At 39.6% G+C, this 11,861-nt stretch overlaps 1 long non-coding RNA gene across 1 annotated transcript in view; it reads left to right on the top strand.

Annotated features, from left to right (window-relative positions):
• The window catches only part of LOC112395650 (uncharacterized), a 77,152-nt gene that overhangs the window by 44,083 nt on the left and 21,208 nt on the right, over positions 1–11,861 (top strand). The window contains exons 2-3 of the long non-coding RNA XR_003002415.1: positions 4,203–4,278; positions 6,682–6,775. This is a non-coding gene — a long non-coding RNA (uncharacterized LOC112395650). The remainder of the gene's footprint in view (positions 1–4,202; positions 4,279–6,681; positions 6,776–11,861) is intronic.

Raw genomic sequence — 11,861 nt, 5'->3', positions numbered from 1 at the left:
GTTCTTCTGCCTCAGTTATTCTGCTATTGATCCCATCTAGAGTATTTTTAATTTCATTTATTGTGTTGTTCATCATTGTTTGTTTCATCTTTAGTTCTTCTATGTCCTTGTTAAATGTTTCTTGCATTTTGTCTATCCTATTTCCAAGATTATGGATCATCTTACTATCATTATTCTGCATTCTTTTTCAGGTAGACTGCCTATTTCCTCTTCATTTGTTAGGTCTGGTGGGTTTTTATCTTGCTCCTTCATCTGCTGTGTGTTTTTCTGTCTTCTCATTTTGCTTATCTTACTGTGTTTGGGGTCTCCTTTTTGCAATCTGCAGGTTCGTAGTTCCCGTTGTTTTTGATGTCTGTCCCCAGTGGCTAAGGTTGGTTCAGTGGGTTGTGTAGGCTTGCTGGTGGAGGGGACTAGTGCCTGTGTTCTGGTGGATGAGGCTGGATCTTGTCTTTCTGGTGGGCAGGTCCACGTCTGGTGGTGTGTTTTGGGGTGTCTGTGGACTTGTTATGATTTTAGTCAGCCTCTCTCCTAATGGTTGGGGTTGTGTTTCTGTCTTGCTAGCTGTTTGGCATCGGATGTCCAGCACTGTAGCTTGCTGGTCGTTGAGTGAAGCTGGGTGCTGGTGTTGAGATGCAGATCTCTGGGAGATTTTCGCCGTTTGATATTATGTGGAGCTGGGAGGTCTCTTGTGAACCAGTGTTCTGAAGTTGGCTCTCCCACCTCAGAGGCACAGCACTGTCTCCTCGCTGCAGCACCAAGAGCCTTTCATCCACATGGCTCAGAATAAAACGGAGAAAAAGTAGAAAGAAAAAATTAGGAGTAGAAAGAAAGAGAGGGAGGGAGGAAGGAAGGAAGGAGGGATGGAAGGAAAAAAAGAAAGAATTAAAGTAAAATAAAAGAAAGTAAGATAATATGTAATAAAGTTATTAAAAGAAAAAAATAATTATTAAGAGAAAAAAACAACGGATGGATAGAACCCTCGGAGAAATGGCGGAAGCAAAGCTATTGCGGTGGCAGAGGCCGGCGGGACGTTGCACCAGCCTGAGCCATGCCGTGCGTTTTCCCGGGGGAGTTGTCTCTGGATCCCGGGACCCTGGCAGTGGCGGGCTGCACAGGCTCCCCGGAAGTGGGGTGTGGACAGTGACCTGTGCTCACACACAGGCTTCTTGGTGGCGGCAGCAGCAGCCTTAGCGTCTCATGCCTGTCTCTGGGGTCTGTCCGCGCTTTTAGCCACGGCTCGCGCCCGCCTCTGGAGGTTCTTAAGCAGTGCTCTTAATCCCCTCTCCTTGCGCACCAGGAAACAAAGAAGGAAGAAAAAGTCTCTTGATTCTTTGGTAGGTCCAGAGTTTTTCCCGGACTCCCTCCCGGCCAGCCGTGGCGCACTAGCCCCCTGCAGGCTGTGTTCACGCCGCCAACCCCAGCCCTCTCCCTGCGCTCCGACCAAAGCCCGAGCCTCAGCTCCCAGCTCTGCCCGCCCTGGCCAGTGAGCAGACAAGCCTCCCGGGCTGGTGAGTGCCGGTTGGCACCAATCCTCTGTGCGGGAATCTCTTCGCTTTGCCCTCCGCACCCCTGTTGCTGTGCTCTCCTCCGCGGCTACGAAGCTTTCCCCCTCCGCCACCCACAGTCTCCACCTGCGAAGGGGCTTCTAGTGCTTCTGGTGTATCTGTGGGGAGGAAGGTGATCTCCGCGTCTTACTCTTCCTCCATCTTCCCGGAACCAGCCTGTTCTTTGAAACCAGAGTAAAACAGGCTTTATAAAAGGAATAGGAGTCTTCCCTTTCTGTTTTTGTAGGAGAAATTGTGTAGAACTGGTGTTAATTCTTCTTTAAAAGTTTGGTAGCACTCTTCAGTGAAACCAAATGGACTTGGAGACTTCATTTTTGAAAGTTTTTTTTTTTAATATTTCAAGAGCTTTATAACTGATCTATCAACTATCATTTGTAACAATATATTATTGTCACATTTATTGACAGAGTTCACTTGCTTGAAAGAATATTTGTTGAGGTAAACAGTTACTATACAGGGGGTTTTATCCATGAATCCCCTATCTGTGTACCTGAGATAAATTTACACAAGGGTCCAGATACCTTGTAACAAGAGGGTAAAAAAGCATCTGCTAAACTTTTATGTTCATTTAAAATATTTAATACATTTCTTGGGCACAAGTAACTGGTGTTTCTGCAGGCGGTGAGAAGGATGATGGATTTTTGGTAGCTAACTTAGCTCAGGGGCACCCACTGTTGGTACAGTTAGTGCAGTGACTAGGATAGATGGAACTTGATTTTTGGTGAAGGGTGGTATGTTGCTATATCTTTTAAATCTGTGATGCTCTTTTGCTTAATGTATTACTCAATTTTCAGATCATGCTTCCTCCTTTCTCTTCACCAGTGAACTTCTTGGGGATACCTCCCCATTTCCAAGTTCCCTCTCTTTCAAAAGAGGTGCCTCTCCTAAGACGGCCATGTCTGGTTGTACACATGTTCAAGCCCTTTCCTCCTACTGCCCAGATCTATTAGATCTCAGATCTATTCTCAGTGCAGTGTTTCTATACTGGGAGTGGGGATAAATTCTTTTCTGAGAATAATCTTGTCTGTGTTTCACCCGTGCTTCATCCTGATACTCTCTCATGTTGCCTGGGCCATCTTGACCTGTCTCTCTGCTCTTATATAGACTCCAAATCTGGCTCTGCTTGCTTTACATATTTTCTCCCACTTATATGTAAACAACATTGGTCGTGGGTGGTTTTATTTACTTTCTTTTTTTTGATATTATGGTTTTTGGAGAATGTGTACCATTTCTTGCAAATGCCTACCTCCTACTCATCTTTTGTGCCTGAAAATAAATATTATTTCTTTCAGGATACCTTATCTTTTTGTGTATTCCCAGAGTGTAATCGGGAATTACAAATCTGACTCTGTATTAGATCTGTTTCTTTTACTTTAACCTTTGTATTCTATTGCTTTTGCTACATGTTAATCTGTAAAGGGATGTTGCTTATAGCTTAAAGTTAACATAATGTCCTATCTCCGAGAACCCTGCCCTCCATGCCTGAACGTAAAACTAAAGCACCTTTGTTCAGGTCACAGGAAATATCCTGACCCAGCCCACCTGTGAAAGGCTGCAGGAAAGAAGAGATTAACACATCGCATCCCAGAGCCTGGCTGAAACCAGGAGATATCTGCAGCAACTTATGGCCTTTTTACACTACCTCTCCATCTCCCCCGCTCTTTATTCTATAAAAGAAATGAGCATCCAGACCCCAGTAAGATCGTTCTCTGCACATCAGTTTGCCATCTTCTCAGACTCCTGGCTTTCCAAGTAAAGTCATTATTCCTTGCCCCAGCACCTGGTCTCCTGTTTTATTGGCCTGTCATGCAGCAAGCAGAACGAGCTTGGACCTGGTAACAAGAGCGCTCATCACGGCACTTACAACTGTAACCACCCTTTACCTCTTCTGTAATCCTTCATGCAGTTAGCTTACTGAGGAGTGTTTCTCATGGTCATTTTTTCATCCTTTCTATTCAACACAGGGATCAACCTTTATTAGAATCTCAATAACTATTTCTTGAGTAAATGACTGTGTTATTTCTCGGTAAGGAACCAAGAGTGGGGCAGTCTGTCTCTGGTGCAGGTAGTAAGGAATGCAGATCTGCAGATAATTTCAATACAATAATAAAACCAACCAAAAGTTTGTCTGCTTTTGGGCTTCCCTGGTGGTGCAGTGGTTGAGAGTCCACCTGCCGATGCAGGGGACGCAGGTTCGTGCCCCGGTCCGGGAAGATCCCACATGCCGCAGAACGGCTGGGCCTGTGAGCCATGGCCGCTGAGCCTGCGCATCCGGAGCCTGTGCTCCGCAACGGGAGAGGCCACAACAGTGAGAGGCCCGCGTACTGCCAAAAAAAAAAAAAGTTTGTCTACTTTTTATTATAATCATAGGCCAATAAATGTAAATAATTGCATGATAAAATAAATATTCCTCTCTGTTGGGAGAGACCCCCTTCTTTCTGTAGCACACCACTGTTATTTCCATTATCAGAAAAAGAGATATTTTGTTATAGCCTAACTCTCAGCCTTCTTTCATACCCTTTCCAAGAGTTAATGCCTGCTAGATACTATTCAGAAAGAAGAGAATTTATTTTATACTTCTTCTAGGGTACAAATGAAATATTACTTCATAATCCTCTGGTACTTTCTTCCTTTCAGCCTCATTATGACAAGCTCACCTTGATGCTAGTTTCTGTCTACAACTCCTGGATTCAATCACCTCAGAAAAGGAGAGGTATGTAAAGGTGTGTCACACCTCCCTTTACTTCTGATGAGATGGCCTTAAGGTTCTCCTCAGCTTGACTCAACTTTAGAAAGATTTCTTTTTAACTCTAGGCACCTGATCTCCCTTTACTTAGAGCACTTTAGAAAACTTGCAATTGTAAATTCTTTCTCTGCTCCTTTGAGATGTAAATCCTCTACAACCCAGGAATGTTTTTCTCGAGGACCTGGGGGCCATTTCTTTGAAATGTTATCAAGAAAGCCTGTGCCGCTGTGTGCCAGTCTCTGTGGGAGGGTAGGAATCTAACTTCAATGACCACGAGTTATCAAACACTGATGGCCTGATCGCATTGACCAACCTCCCAACCAACGTCCTTCAGCACTTTTCCACTAGCTCACCCAGTGCTTCAAAACTCTCCTGCCTTTTGTTTCAACGGAGTTGAGTTCAACCTCTCGCCCCTATTTCAGTAGTCTTTCTCCCCTACTGCAATAATCTTGAATAAAGTCCTCCTGTTTAACCAGTCCAGTGCAATTTTTCTTTTACACTTCCATGTCTATTTTCTCTTTATAGAAGTACAACTAAAGTAGTATGAGTTTAAATAAAATCCAAACTTCAATAAAAAAAGAAACACAATATAGGGAAGGAAACTATAAACTATATCCTAAAAGGACTTTCTCAATAACTTAAGAGAAAAGCATTTTCATAATCTCATAGAAGTGTCCACTCACAGATATACCTCACTTGATAACTTTACTCTCCTTTACTCAGGTATGCATTTAAAAAACAAAAATGACAATGACAACAAACAGTAAAAGCTTCTCTTTCTTCATGAGTTGCCCTGAGCTTTATAATTGTTATTATTATCTTCCTTTGGGGAAACTTTACTCTTTATAATCAAGATTGTTCTTGCTTTAGTAAGCAGCCCTGCTCTCTTCGTACACCTACCATCAAGATGTAGTACGTTTCTCCAAGTTATTCAGTTAGTAGTGCTCTGTCTGGCACTCTAGGGACAGCCTGGGGACATAAGCACCTTTCATGAAATAGTGCAGGTTATGTGTGGGCACTGCAAGTCAACTCCTCTTAAGAGTTTTTACCAACAGCATGAGTTTCAGACATGCTTATTTATTTGTCAACTATGTACAAGGTAACTGCTAAATCTTACACCAAGACACATTTCCCAAATAATAAACATTTATTCTCAGAGACAGTACATTCTAAACCCACTGGAGGAAGAGAAATATATTCCTTTTTGCCTCCATAATTTACAAGGCGGCCACTTTCACAATGAAGTCCGATTTTGGCATTATCACACAGAACACTGTTAATTCTTTTCCTTTTTTTTTTTTTCTGTCTCAGACACTTTGTGCCTCTTTGATTGGCCAAGAATAAAAAAGGGACGCATTCTGGAGTCAGATACCAACTCCCTTTTCTACACAAAGAGCTATGTGCAGTTTTGGCAGATTATTTGTAATTCCTGGATTAAATTTTTAGCTAATAGCCATCTTCAACTCTTCTTTATGGAGGAAAACGTTTTTTTATTCTAGTTAAGATAAAACAACAAATAGGTGGGTAAGAATTAAGCAGATATTTAGTTATTTTTGTTTTTTCATTTTAATCAGGAGCTATGAAATTTCTAGATTTTATTTAAGGCTTTATTTACAGCTTTATTTACAGCTTTCTTATTTCTCTACCTTCCATAATGCCTATTACATGATTCTATATGAACTATCAGGGCCTGCGACTATGATAGGAAATAGTATTTCACTGACAACGACATTCCAATAACACTTGTTAATCACAGTAGTTTTCCAATTGTCTCTATAGGTTTCTGTATTATTATAGCCTTGCCATTATAAAGATACCTATTGTCACTATGCCATAATAACTTTGGATTCCAAAATTGACTTTGGAGAATGAGAAACAGATATCCTTTTATTCCCAAGAAATAGATATATTTCTGGAATTCACTATTTGCATTTGTTTTTGCAATTTGGTTTTTAGAATGAAAATTAATGGACACTGGTAAAAGTGACCAAAAGAAAAAAAACTATTTTTAAATATTTTTATAACTTTCATTGTTATAACTTCATTTCATTGTTATAAGTCATTTTTATAACTTTCATTGTTGCTACAGACTGAGAGGACTGTGGTAGCAGTTTCATTTAAATAATGTACTTAACTTCTTAATATGATCTCTTAGTTCTTTATCCAACTGTTCATGTTGTGAGAGAGTGGAATTCAAGTGCCAGATTTTAGCTCTGCCCACCGATGACGATATTTGCGCGTCTGTGAGGTGTTTCCAGTTTAGGTTCGATTAGCTTGTCCTATTTAGACTAATTTCAAATCTAAACAGTTTTGTGCTGTTTAAGCAGAGGAAATGGAAGTACCACTGTAACCACTTGCTTTTTCTTCCAGATTAAACAGAACATCTATAATCTTCTAAAGACCTAAAAGCCTGCATTATGTCTGGAAACTGTAGTATTTATCTACTATTCCCAGGAGACTATTGGTAAGTACTAAGAAAGTTGGCTGAATGGTGTTCTATTAGCCTTCTAGGACCCTTTCTGACTGTAGGACATAGGAAAAGATATTTTATAGAAGAAGCAGGGGCACAATCTTTATATACCCCTTTGGAGATTTATTAATTTATGTATTCCAATGTAGTGACAATTACCTGTGTTTGTGGTAGTTATTCTGGGATTACCTGAAGGTGACCATCACCTTGGATATGATCTTCACTTCCAAATATTTCATTTTGGATTACAACTTCCAAATATTTCATTTTGGCAGCCAAAAAAAAAAGTAAAAAATTTCACTCCCATTATCAAGCCAGGTTAAGAGCCACAATTTTCATGATTCTCTAATTTGATGAAATTAGTAGGGAACAATGTTATGATTCCATTTCTGCTATTTGCTAATTTTGTGACCTTAGTCTGTGTCTCAGGTTGCTTAGGCAGAAAATGAGAGTGTTGGATTAGATGACGTGGTAAACATTCCTAGTGTACATTTCTAGAGTATCTTTCACTGCTGTGAATTTGTGAGCCATGATAAAATATGATATAATTCAGGCTACTTTTATTAAATTATTCTTTGAAGCTATTTGACCACTTATTAGGGTTTTAATCTTATATTTAGAAGTACCACACCTTGATCCATGGATTCTTTTTAGTATGACACAATTTCAAATTTGCAATGTCGTTCATTTTTACAGTTTTTGAGCTGAAACCTTCCGACAAAAAATGAAAAAATATCAGTATTTACATATATTGATCTATTTAGTATTTATTGTACTATGTGAATTTCCCTTTTTTTTTATGATGCTAGTGGACTATATATCTCAATATTCCTCTCCAAGGAACACATTCATATGAACTCAGAATACATATCAAAATTCTAGAAGTAAAAATCTTTCATAAAAAGATACTTTGTTTTGCTCAAATGCTATGTCACTTCAATGAAAATGGAGTTACTTTTCCCACAGTTAGTAAGCAACATTAGAAAGAAGTATAAGTAATCTTATTTTTCCTACATGATCGTTCTAGGAATAGTTATTAATGCCAAATTACTATTCATTTCTATATATGAAAATCGTACCAAACACCAAACTTCCAATGTTTATTGAATGTTTATTCTGCTCCAAAAATATCTACCACATTATGATTATTCTAATTATTATTGCTGTAAGCACATCTTTTTCTTATCAAATGCCAGTTATGTAAATTCCACTTATTTAATAATCCCTTCTTCCCCACTAATTTCCAGTGTTTCTGCAATTGTACATAAAGTTCTCATTAAACTTGAGTTTAGAGCTGAGTTTTTAAAAGTTTATTCCCCAGTATTATCAGTACATTGATGAAGAAATTGACAGAAATAATCGAATATTGTTTCCAAGTTCATACAGTTTATAAGTAGACCAAGAATGATTAGAAAACACAGTTGGGGCTTCCCTGGTGGCGCAGTGGTTGAGAGTCTGCCTGCCGATGCAGGGGACACGGGTTCGTGCCCCGGTCTGGGAGGATCCCACATGCCGCGGAGCGGCTGGGCCCGTGAGCCATGGCCGCTGAGGCTGTGCGTCCAGAGCCTGTGCTCCGCAACGGGAGAGGCCACAACAGTGAGACGCCCGCGTACTGCAAAAACAAAGAAACAAAAAACAAAACACAGTTGGAGCTTAAATTATCCTTAAGTGTCACCATTCAAACATGCATGCACAAAAAAGATACTGTCAGAATAGAGTTGCTGCTATCTTGTTGGACATAAGTGAGAGGGCCAATGTACAATCAAAGTGCAGAATTGTTGTGGAGCAAATTGCTGATGGAAAAACACCTTCATTCCTTTTAAGTCAGAGTGGGTAGTTACAGCTTCTACATCAACAAAGACTGGGGTTGGGAGGGGATATAGACTTAGTACAGTTCGTTTCTATTTTGTTCATTATAGTGAAGAGAGTAATGAGACAAGCATAGTCAGCTTTGGTCTTAGTCGAGAATACAGACATAGAATTTCTTGTGAAAAAGTTAAATATTTAATGAAAAAGGGACAGAGCATAGGCCACGGGTTAAAGGCTGATAGAGTCTTAAAATCCGCTTTATTTGCTAGGTATGTTTCACAGACCCCTTGTGCTCAGCAAGCTGATTGTCAATGTACAGCACGTGCAGTGTATCACATACTGAGCTAATGGTACGGACAGGATGGGAAGTAATGGGCCGCTTATGAATTATAGGACACACACGATTTGCCGTTCCAGAAGGAGAGGCCTGTGAGGATCATGCCAGGTGCACATCACAGATCAGTGTCAATATTCATGATTTCACCTATGAGTAAACCTATTTCACTTTTCTGTACATCCAATAAATTCTATATCTAGACGGAAGATTTATCCACCATTAGGTAATGATGGCTGGTACAGAAGTAATTTTTCTCTATATTTTCTTTAGGGGAGCTTGCTACCTTTCCAGTGACAAAGATCAAGAAAAAATGTTGGAAGCATACATTTAACATGTTGGGTATTGCTTCACTCAGATCTAATCATATTTTAGATTAGTAGAAAAAATGAATGGAACATTATTACGAGATGGAAAAGCAAATGAGACTTATCCCTGTTTTTCTTTGTCCCCTTTAAGGGGTTTACGCCCCACTAGTTTGGGATATTTTTCTTTCTATATGTGCAGCCATCTGCTGTCACTTTCTCATTTCAGGTTGCTACTTCATTTTATATTTTGAGAGGCAATAAACTCATTCATCTACTTCTTTCAGCCTTATTTCATAATCCATAGTGTAGAAGAACTATCTTCTAGGTTGGTTCAAAGAATTTGGGGGGGCCTAAGATATATTTCCTGTTCCCCATGTTTCCATTTTTAAGTCCATATTTACTGTTCAGTGAGCCTTATCTCCTTCAACTAGTTATCGTATCTCGAAATAAGATCTTATTTTAGTGTTGTGTACAGCTAAAATGGTACCCATATAAAATAATTAAGTGGATGACATTGCTGTCATCATTCACTAGTTTTTCATTTTAAAGCCCCCTAAATAATTTGAGAGAAGGCATGAATTTTTAAAATGCTGCTCAAGGGTGGTTCATTATTGTAGGTACACCCATACATGGGAGCATTTATAATATGGTTATGTAGTGTGAAGTTTGATCATATGTTTTGTTTAAGTCTGATAATTATTTTTTAAATCAATCAAGTGACTTTTTTATTTTAATGTGAACGCTCTCTCAGGAGTTTGCCCCACAAAAAAAATTCCTATAGCAATTCATTCAAGAGTAAGAAAAAAGGAAAATATTATATTCCTAGAGGGTATACCAAAATTTTCTTTAGGTCTCCGACATGGACTTGTGTGGATAGAAATCATCATTGTTGTTGACAATGTTGTGACGTGTAGAGTTTGTCCTGCCTGACACCTATAGACTGAATGTTCGTGTCCCCCCAAAATTCATATGTTGAAACCTAATCCCCAGTGCGATGATATCTGGAGGGAGAGTTTGGGAGGTGAATAGATCATGAGGTTGGAGCCTACATGAGTGGAAAAAGTCTCCAGTGACTTGCCCCTTCTGCTGTGTGAGGAAGCAGTGAAAAAATGGCCATCTATGAAGCAGGAAGCAGGCTCACACTGCATGCAGAATCTGCTAGTACCTTGATCATAAGTTCGTTTTCACCCATGAAGAAGCAAATTTTGCCCTTTGTGGGGGCAATACTGCTTCCTTTGAGAATACATGATTTACGCTTTTCACTGAAAGCTGTTGTTATTTACAAGTAGAAAATCTTGCATAAATTATGATAGTACAGAGAAGTGATAGGATTGAGGTGTATATTCAGAAGGGAGAGAAGAATCGATTGTTTACTGACCATCCACCAATTTGCCAAACACCATGCTAGGTATTTTACATGTATTATTTAATTAAATCTCCCAAAAAGCCTGCTAAGTAAGCTGTGCACTATTCAGCTCAAATGATCCATTTTCTCCTATAATTCCTGGCTCTGTTATTATTGACTAAATATGATTTTCCTTTTTTTTTAAACATCTTTATTGGAGTATAATTGCTTTACAATGGTGTATTAGTTTCTGCTTTATAACAAAGTGAATCAGTTATACATAGGTTCCCATATCTCTTCCCTCTTGCGTCTCCCTCCCTCCCACCCTCCCTATCCCACCCCTCCAGGCGGTCACAAAGCACCGAGCTGATCTCCCTGTGCTATGCGGCTGCTTCCCACTAGCTATCTACCTTACGTTTGGTAGCGTATATATGTCCATGCCTCTCTCTCGCTTTGTCACACCTTACCCTTCCCCCTCCCCATATCCTCAAGTCCATTCTCTGGTAGGTCTGTGTCTTTATTCCTGTCTTACCCCTAGGTTCTTCATGACAGTTTTTTTTTTTAAATTCCATATATATGTGTTAGCATACGGTATTTGTCTCTCGCTGACTAACTTCACTCTGTATGACAGACTCTAGGTCTATCCACCTCATTACAAAGAGCTCAATTTCGTTGCTTTTTATGGCTGAGTGATATTCCATTGTATATATGTGCCACATCTTCTTTATCCATTCATCCGATGATGGACACTTAGGTTGTTTCCATCTCCGGGCTATTGTAAATAGAGCTGCAATGAACATTTTGGTACATGACTCTTTTTGAATTATGGTTTTCTCAGGGTATATGCCCAGTAGTGGGATTGCTGGGTCATATGGTAGTTCTATTTGTAGTTTTTTAAGGAACCTCCATACTGTTCTCCACAGTGGCTGTATCAATTCACATTCCCACCAACAGTGCAAGAGGGTTCCCTTTTCTCCACACCCTCTCCAGCATTTATTGTTTCTAGATTTTTTTGATGATGGCCATTCTGACTGGTGTGAGATATCTCATTGTAGTTTTGATTTCCATTTCTCTAATGATTAGTGATGTTGAGCATTCTTTCATGTGTTTTTGGGCAGTCTGTATATCTTCTTTGGAGAAATGTCTATTTAGGTCTTCTGCCCATTTTTGGATTAGGTTGTTTTTTTCTTACTGAGCTGCATGAGCTGCTTATAAATTTTGGAGATTTCGTCTTGTTTATGGTTTCCTTTGCTGTGCAAAAGCTTTGAAGTTTCATTAGGTCTT

Source organism: Neophocaena asiaeorientalis, unplaced genomic scaffold, assembly GCF_003031525.2.
Source record: "Neophocaena asiaeorientalis asiaeorientalis breed wild unplaced genomic scaffold, Neophocaena_asiaeorientalis_V1.1 scaffold249, whole genome shotgun sequence".
NCBI lineage: Eukaryota > Metazoa > Chordata > Mammalia > Artiodactyla > Phocoenidae > Neophocaena > Neophocaena asiaeorientalis.
The sequence above is the reverse complement of the archived record's forward strand: the minus strand, read 5'-3'. Positions and strand labels throughout refer to the sequence as shown.